The sequence below is a fragment of the Myripristis murdjan genome, chromosome 14 (assembly GCF_902150065.1).
Source record: "Myripristis murdjan chromosome 14, fMyrMur1.1, whole genome shotgun sequence".
Taxonomy (NCBI): domain Eukaryota; kingdom Metazoa; phylum Chordata; class Actinopteri; order Holocentriformes; family Holocentridae; genus Myripristis; species Myripristis murdjan.
The window spans coordinates 31,609,107-31,618,937 of record NC_043993.1 but is presented as its reverse complement, the minus strand read 5'-3'; positions in this window follow the sequence as shown (position 1 = coordinate 31,618,937).

The window sequence follows — 9,831 nt, the reverse complement described above, 5'->3', positions numbered from 1 at the left end:
GCCATAAAGCTTCCTTTTCTGATGCCTATAATACTCAAGATTTCTTGTTGTCTCAGTAATAGAGGTGTTCATTCACTTATGTGTTTGGCATTGAGCTCATAGTTAGTGCTGCTGTTGGACTGGACTGCATGTTATTGACAGCTGTTTCCAATATTCTGTCCCCCCTCATGTATATAAATAGGGGAGGACAAAAAATTAGAAACACCTCTCAGTATAATGTAGTCCAGTGCAAGACCTCTGCAAAGTAGGACCTCAATAATAAACACAGAATTAAATTGACACAATCTCCACAATGTCAACACAAACTGAACATTATAAACTTTGTTAAAAGGTAGGATTTATGGCAGAGCTGTTGACCTAAACTGCATTAGATTATACAGGTGGACCTAATAAATTGAACACTGAGCGTATAGGTGCCATAACCTTTCCCAATAATTGTCTAATTACTAATCTGAGCTGCCCTGATCATATCAGAGGCTGAGAAAAATCCTAAATAATGTCTATATGACTGTTTCAAACTACAGTTGTTTTTATATGCCAGAGTCTGTGGAGAAAGCGAGCAAGCTGGATGATATGAAGTTCATCGCCAAGGTGGAAAAGCATTTTGGGCATCAGCACAAGGACAACAGTCAGCGGATAAGACTTTGGGGATGTTGCACAGAGTGAACGCAGTCCTCCTTTATGCTGCATGATGTGCAAAAATACACTCTGAACCGGCCAGCTTCAACTCTGACTCCTACCGCACAGTGCCTCCCTGTCCTGTCCGATCAAGGTGTCAGCGCTTGATCAAAACCGCATCCGCTGGACATCGACATTTAGATTTTGCAAGTTTGAAGACAACTCGAAGCCGTATTTACCCGAGCTATTGATCATACGTCTGCACGCGGTTTAAATGGAACAGTCAAATCCCACTTCGCCATTAATTTAGAATGATGATCAAACTTGCGTCAGAGCTGTCCAGTTCTGATATATGAAGTTAATGAACAGCCTCCAGCAAAACTGAATCCAATGTTCTCCCGGGCCCACTGCATAAAAATTAGATAGTATAGTTTATTAGGATCTTTGATATTCCATATAATCTTTGTTCCGCCGTGTATACTGAACCCTGTGAACCGCATGTTCGATCCCTCAGCCTATTCCTGTCGTGTGCAGTTGCCTGGGTGATATAATGTGCAGCCCATATGTATGTGGGTCACACACTTTATATACACAATTTATTTCTGTAACTTTTCACATTATCACCAAGCATGTACCTCAGGGCTTCACGGGGAAAGGGCCCACCTTAATGAATGAAAAATATGAAAAACCAAGGCGCAGGGACAAAACAATAAAACAGACCGTGATGGACAATGATAATGAGACATAAAGAAAAGCAGATAAGACCGAAAGAAACATGATATTGTGTCCTCGGCCGACATGCCTTGCCGAAGCTTGTCCGCCAGCGCCTCATCTTCATAATTGAATTTGCAGTTTCTCCGCTTTGAAGAATTGCACATTATGCTGAAGTCGGTTTAGGTCGATAAATGCGGCTAGGAAACTTTTGGAACTGCTAAAATAAGGAGTTTCATCAGCTCAGGTTGAGTGGTAGTAGGTTTGTTTGCTGGAGAAGGAGGTGGAGGTAAGTGTGGACCATAGCAGCGTTTTGAAAAGATACTCGGTTTGTGTTCAAGGTGCACGATGTGAAACTACAAATGATGAGACACGGCTGGCAAAAAAACATGGAGTGAGCATGCAATTTTAATTTTTGAGACTCATCCATCCACTCACATCCTGATTCTGTTGTTTTTTTTGTCAGCAGAGTGTAAAGGGTCCTCACTTCAGTCAAGCCTTGGTGATTTTGCATCGTGCACCTCTAAGTATTCACTTGTTTAAATGGCATACTTGAACGCTGACATCGAATCACAGAGGTGAGATTATCACTCACACATTGTTTTTCTTTCATAACAGTTTCAAGTTAGTGAAATAAAACGGCTCCTCGTTTTGCTGAGGAGGCCCTGGCAGCTGCTCGATAGCACTAAGCCTGCATTATCACAAGGACGGGGTTAGATTCACACTGGATTGTCGATTGTCCTCTTGTGTGCCTCCGTTCTGCTGTGAGGAAGTGGTAGCGTTGTGTTTATGGACTTCCAGCTGAGGGCAGCAACACTGCTGAGAGGGATCGTCTCTGCCTCCGATTTGTGATAAAGAAGAAGAGGAGGAGGCGGCCCAAGACGACAAGAAGAAGAATGCTACCTTCAAGTGCTCCTTATAAGCTCCTATTTTCAAGCTGACGATGAGTAAATATGACTTGTCCTGATATTTCAGTAAGCAATAATAACTGAAAGAATAACAAAGAGCTCTGTGTTGGTAGTTTTACCTCACGGATCATGCAGGATGAGGACAGGAAAATGTACATTAAGCATAACTGATGCAGTAATTTACTGAAAACAGAAATATGTGCCAACTATTTTTTTTTTAAAGAGTGACAACAGACATGTAAAGACAAACAAATATAATAAGGAAACACAAAAACTTTTCATATTTGTCCTCTCTGAACTAAACACCACGAAGTAGCAGCTCAGGATTCACAGATGTGAGGGTATTAGGGATCTTACAGGAAAAAATGAGGAGGTAAGTTCACTTTTTGTTTATTTCACTGGAAATTAGTGCAATTAGTGGATGTTTAAAAATGCCTATTCTAGTCACAGGTTTCTCTCTCACTGCTGTAATATCCATTCCAAGTAATCACTACACTAGCTTTGGCAGGTTGTTTTATCATCTAACAGCTAAGTTTGACTATCTGGAATTAACAGATATCAGATCAGACATACTGATATGAACATTGTCATTTTGACTAGTCGTAATGACAATGTGACTAGTCTGATTTTTCATTCTAGATATCCATTATATCATTGTGACTGGTCAAAATGACAGTTCAAAATATCTGTAATTCAGTTTTGATTAGTCAAACTGAATATTTAATATCTACAAAGTCGGTCGTCCTAGGGCAAATGATGTCACTTGTGCCTTTCATGTTTAGATATCCACAATTCGTCTGCAGATGTCCATAATGTGAACTGTCTACAATTAAATTTTGACTGGTTGTAATTCAGCTTTCAGATATCGCCAATTAAATTATGACTAATCATAAATCCAGGTCAAGATGTCTTCAACGTCATTCTGACAAATTACACTTGATTCAAGATATCTAAAATGGACAACGCAGATATTTTGAATTAAAGATGTCTTGACCTGGAATTAAACTGCAGATATCTGGATATTTGTAAAGAGAAACCCCATGACGTCATTTGTCCTGGGAAGAATGACATTGTAGAAATCTGAAATGCTATTTTTGACTAGAGAGAATTGAATTATGGGTATCTGCAATACATATCCAGTCTAGCTATTAAATGTTAAAGCCGCTTGCCATATATTAGCACCTACGTTAACACACCAGAGCAGCTTTGTCAGGTACATAACAAGCAAATGTGACGACCGACAATGAGCTCAATATCAATATTTTAGACTGGTAATGCTGATATAGGCCGATCTCTTTGGTCTCACTATTACATTAGGTCATTTAGTGGATAGTGTCATTTCCAGTTTTATTTTCACTCATTTAAATGCCTCCGTCAGACTGGATACAGCCTGTTTGAACAGCCCTTTCTTATTCAAAGCTGCACTTAGACTGTTTCTGAACACAGAAGCTCATTGGCCTCTGTAGTTTCTAGTCGAGAACAAGTCGAGGCAGCCCAAGACAACTTAGAAAGAAAAAATTAGCTCCTAGTTGTTAAAAATAATAATTTAAGGGATATATGAATGTTTAAAAACACCAAAATAAGAACTACCATCAAAAGCAACTGTGTATCAGTTAAAGGGATATCTTTATGAAACAATTTGGACAATGAATTAAAACTCTGCAGCTCAATCAGTCAATTTAAAAAAAAAAAATGTATAAATCCATGGTAATAGATAACTATAGATCATTATTATAATTATAATCAAAATAATATGTACTTACTGATCTTTTGATTTCGCTTTTCTTGTGTTTGTCTGAATTTCCTATTGTTTTCTGATATGTCATGACATCTTATGATATTGCAATTATTTTGTTCATAATTTAAGACATATGTAAAAAGGGTAGGCACAATAAGCCTTGGCTTGAGCCTACACCTTTTCGGACTCTGAAAAACAAATTTATTAGTCTCTGAAAATGCCAATGGATTGTAACTGAGACCAAAATAAACTGTCATCATCAACATCATCATCAAAAAAAAATGAATCAAACGGCATCAAACGGGGAAATTACAGGTCGGAAATTCGGGTGTCATTTCAGAGCTCCGATTAATCCAACCTGATGTCAGTGACAACATCAAACATGCCAGCCATCATCGTTAATGATAAGAATTGAATTGTTATAAAAGTATTTTTTTTATGTTTTAACACATAATATGATGTGTGCTTATGCAATCTGTACTGAACGCAGCAGCAGCCCTGGTCAAGACAACAGTGACTGGTTTAGAAAAATACAGACAGGCAATGACTTGCTTTAGTGACTTGCTTCCTCATCTAATATTTGGTTTGCTGGTTTACCTTTAACAGTGGACATGCTCCAGGACTGTGTCTGTGTTCTCAGGGCCCTGTAGGTTCCCTCAGTGTGTTTTATTTTTCAAGCGCCATTTAACATAACATTTACTCAACATAACCTGATATGCCAGAGGACACAGACATTACAGATAATATTTTTCTATCAGTCCCCATAGCGTTGTGTATGTTTCTAATGTTTCATATCAGTGCTAAAGCCAACTTTGTAAATGTTTTATGTGTTTGAATGGGTAAATATTGCTGTAACCAGCTTTAACATAAAGACCATTTCATATTATTTACTGCACAGAGGAATGGGAATTAATCTTTCTATGATAAGGGAACATTCGATTGAAGGATTGTGGGGCTGTATTCAGTCTGAAAGAATGACAGTTTGGGGAACTTTTTTTTTTTTTTTCAGTTTAAAATGACCACAGTGATGAAACATACAAGGGCTTGGGAAAACAGGGTGGACCCCCATGATCCTGGACTTACTTTCACCCGGACCCAACTGAGATTATCGATAATCCGCTCAGCAATTTTTTCATAGAAGTTGCTTTTGTGCCTCCATTCCCACAGTGAGTGCTAGAGGGGAAACGGACCTTTCTCACTGCAGACATTTTGATTTTGATCATATAATAGCAGGTAAACACAGGTGTTACTAGGTTCTGTTCCATTTAGGTCAAACAGAGCCGAGGTCTTGGTGTTGTGCATGCTGGCTCACTTTAAAGGCCTGATACACTTAAATGGAAAAAAGCCTTGGTTAGTGTCCTTAGTAACACCTGTATTTACCTGCTGTTTAATGTCAATATGGCTGCTATGAAAAAGCCTTCCATGATGCTGCCATGCTGTTGAAAACTTTGAAAAAAGATTTTAGTAGCGAGTGCAGATATCTACAATGGAGGGTGGGGCGGTCACATGCCATGTCGTGGTTACACAGTGAGCACATCAGACTGTGGAGCGACCACGACGCCATGAAGAGTTTTTAATAATTGTTGGAATTCGGAGAACAAAAATCAAGTCGCCCACATTAAGTTAACTGGCACGGAGCCTGAGGCCTCAGCGAGGTCCAGACCCAGTGTGTGTAGTCGTCCTGCTCGGCAGACCCAGCCTGGGGCCAAGTCAGGTCAAACTGTGGCCGGCACATTTGGACCCAGATACTCAGACTCGGAGGCAGAGCTGTGACGCTCAGTGTGTCACTCAGTGGAAAAACAACACACACAAAGACAAACCAGACAGGACAATAAATCAGCTTTGGGTCACATTTATTGTGTATATGAAACCCCCCAACAATTCAGATAGTTTACCACAAAGTTATTACAAAATTAATCAAGTAAAACAAATGACAAAAAAAAAAAATTACAAAAAATTGCCAAAATATCTGCAAAACAAAATAAAATAAAAAAAATCAGATAAAAGAAAATAAATAAATAAACTGGAAAACTATATTTATAATTATTACATTTAAATATTTACAATTAAATGTATTACATTACTATAAAATTAAAATGATAATAATTTTAATTATTAAAATTACTACCAAAATTTGTAAATTCACTTTATTTGTTTTCGCTCTCATGTAATTTTCTTGTAATTTAATTTCAAATATATATTTATAATGATTATAATATATAATGTAGAATTTCATTTTCATTTTTCATCAGTTTTTCCAATTATCTGTTTTTCTCCTCTTCACTTTGTCATTTTCTTGTAATTTTCTTGTAACTTTTTACAAATTTCTTTTTGATTTTTGAGTCATTTGCTCATCACCTTTTTATTCTCTCTCTCTATATATATATTAAAGAAATTCAGACACCTCTCACAAGCATTTGAATAAAAGAGAGAAAAAAGATGCAATAGAGATGAGGTGGGACAGTGGGGAAACTATTTTATAAGTGGACTCTACAATTTAACAGTGCCAGAGAGAGATGGGACAGGTCCCAGAAATGAGGTTGAACATGTCCCACACCCTCGGAGGTCTGACACAGAAGAGTAAAGGGTCACACACAGCGACATATTAAAACAGAAAACACAAGAAAGCTTGGCAGATGTGGCAGAAACAAACAGGAAGGCGACTGGTGTCTGTGCTGCTGGGGACTAATGAGTGATGAAGAGCAGCCGGGGCAGGAGGAGGCGCGGCCGGGCTGATGAGGCAGGAGACGGGAGCGTGTGGTCGTGGTGGCAAACGCCAGCTGGACATGACAGGACCTGCACGACACGCAAGACAAACCCAAACACCACGCAGTCAACACCAGGGAGGAGGAGGAGGAGGAGGAGGAGGATGAAGATGGGCAGGAGGACAGCGAAGATGGTGAGGTATTCCAGCTCGTTGCCTCAGTTAATTTATCTCTTCCTTTTGTGCTTTTATTGTGACGGCCTCTGATGAGTACCTGAACCCCAAACCAAAATCTCTTCCAATGTTAGGAAGCACATCAGGCTCACAAACAAAGAGGATTACATCAATCTAAAAAAAAAAGAAAGAAAAAAAAAAAACAAGTTCTGGTGCCAATTTTTAAAAATGTAATTACAATTATTCATGAAAGTGCTCTCATTATTTCCTCCAGTTTCCAGACGGATCTACTTTCCATTTCAAATAGGAAAATGATAACAAAAGAGACATTAAATTTCCTCAATGGGGACTAGATGATGACTATATTTTGTAGCTCATCTCATTTGTTGCTGTTGGTCTATTTCCCTCCACCTTTTGGGATATCAGAGTTTCAGAGCGGCCCTATCTGCCAGTACATTGCCTTATCTCTGCGAACCTCTCCTATCAGTCTTCCAGCCCCTGATCTATCACCTTGAGGCTGCCACGGTTCTCTTTACTGAGCAACATTGGACGGCTCTTTGCAGAAAGCAGTCCCAGCTTGTTGTTTCTTTCCTCTGGTGCTGGCCAGGGTTTTCTGCCCCTCCTCAAAGCCGCCGGCCCAATCCTCACGTTTCTATGCAGGACAGCCGATCCCCCTTCTCTCTCACGCTCTGTCGCCTTCCTTTCCATCGCTCTGCAAGCCGCCTTTTTTCTTGGATGGGTCTGCCAATCTTCTCCCGCCTTGGCCTGGACTTAATTGGTTCTCAAACCACAGTGCTGCTTTTTTTTTTTTCCTTTTTTTTTTTTTTTTTTTTAACTCCAAGCCATTCTATCCTGTAATCATAAATAATATCCACCATTTTCTACTGCTTTTTCTTGACTGTTCCTTTAAACTGCCCTTATCACTGCGTATTAACAGCTTGTCATTTGCTCCTCTCCGTTGTCCTCTGCCATTTTTCTTTTCAGTTTTTTTGCCAGCCCTGTGTGCTTTTTTTCCCCTTTTCTTGGCTGGCTGACCGGGCTGACCTCACTGCCCCTCCTCCCCCAGCCCTGCATTTCAATTGTGCTTGCTTCCTGTGTGACAAGAGTACTGATATTCTGCAAACTTTGGTGTGTTCCCTTTCGTTGGACCGGCTCCTTCTGACTGACTTCCCAGGAGAAGCACTCCCTCCCTCGACGTGGCCTATTCTGAAGCCCTTTAAAAAAAAAAAAAAAAGAATATTTCACCCGTTTTGAAAAATTGTGATATTATTTCACGTACTCCCCCCGGCTGTAATAAAGGGCAGCAGTGGTGCTATCTTCCTCCCAAGTGAGTTGAAACCTTTTTTGAGTGGATTAAGGCCGTTATTTATAAGAATATTAGCCGGGGGGAAGTCATCTTCAATGGCAGGAGGCTAACAGTTAGCATCTGGAGCATCCAGCCAGTATCCAGCACTCAGTAACAAAGAGAGGAAGATCAGCACCACTACTGTCCTACATAACAGCAACAGGGGGGTTGGGTGGAGGGTGTGAGATAATCTCACATTTTTCAAATGGGTGAACTATCCCTTTACAGGAAAAACCCCACCAATCCTGTCCCACTGTTGTATATCAAATCTGTGATGTTCATTGCATACCATTTTATAATGAAGTGATGTAATTGACCATTTTGTTGTACCCACTTTTCCTTCAGTCTGTGTTTTTTTTTATTCTTTATTGCCAGTGGATTTTCTTATTTTGACAGTTCAGTCAAAAACTCTTTCCCTGTGATGTTTGCCCGTATAAAAAGCGAGTGTTCAGTCTTTGTGTTTCAGCTAGGTGCAAACTGTCGGTGCTGCCGGCTGCAGAGATGTTGCTAGGCAGAAAAAAAAAATAAAGCTGGCTGCACTGACTTTGGAGACTGTAAGTGCATTCCTTTTTCCTTACCACTGGCATCAAGGGCAGTGCCATAGAAATGGAGTGGAGCAGAACTGGCACGGGCCCTCGGTTCGCGGCACGTCTCTGCATTTCCATGTGGTTCTCCTTATCAAGGCCACGACTGTGCACAATCACTGAGGACACCGCATCGGCAGGAAAATTAATGTTAGTTAAGGCCTGATGCACAGATAACAGACATACTCCATTGTAGTGGGACTCAGAGAGGCAGTGTAAAAGAAATCATCCCAAAACACAAGCAAACAAAAATGTTGGATGCGGCCTTATCTAGTAGACCTAGCTTTGCTGTGACATTAATAAGCATTATTTTTAAACTACGATGCAGCTGACATAGCTGTAGTTAAGTGTGCTGGTTTTCCAATCACAGCTCCTTCTGACTGCACATCTATAACATCTAAAACATTCACAAAGGACAGAAACTCTCCAAGACAGACAGCAGCGTTGTTTCTCTTACAACAGCTTTCTATGTAAAAACGAACAAGTGTCAAAATATTGTCTTAAGACATTATACAGCAGTTTGATTATAGCAATATGCAGTGTTTCAAGTTGTTAGGAGTCGCTGTTCTCAGTAAGCGAGAATTTTCTTGATAGAATTGTGCTTTTTGGACAAACTTATTATGTCACAAAAAGATGTTTGGTTGGATTGACATCAGAAATCACCATGGTTTCTTATGTTTGCTTTACAAGCTCTGTATCTGATGCCTGATGCTTGTATCCGACCTGTAACTTGATACATGTTGTTTATGTCTTCCTGATTCAATGTATCATTGCATTTGATGCCTTTTGCTGCCATGCCAAAAAAGTGAATGATGGGATTATTTCAAATCAAACAAATCTATTCACAGAGGAAAAAATAAAGTAAATGCACCATCAAACAACAAAATCAATAATAAAAAAAAAAGCTTGGTACAGCCCAAATATCTTTTTTTTTTTTTTTTTTTTTTTTAGGGGATTTTCCCTTTAAAAGTTGCTATTTTATCCCGGCAACACGGGCACCCTTAAAGCTTTTCTCTCTCTTTATATGTGAGTTAGTACCTTCTGGTGAA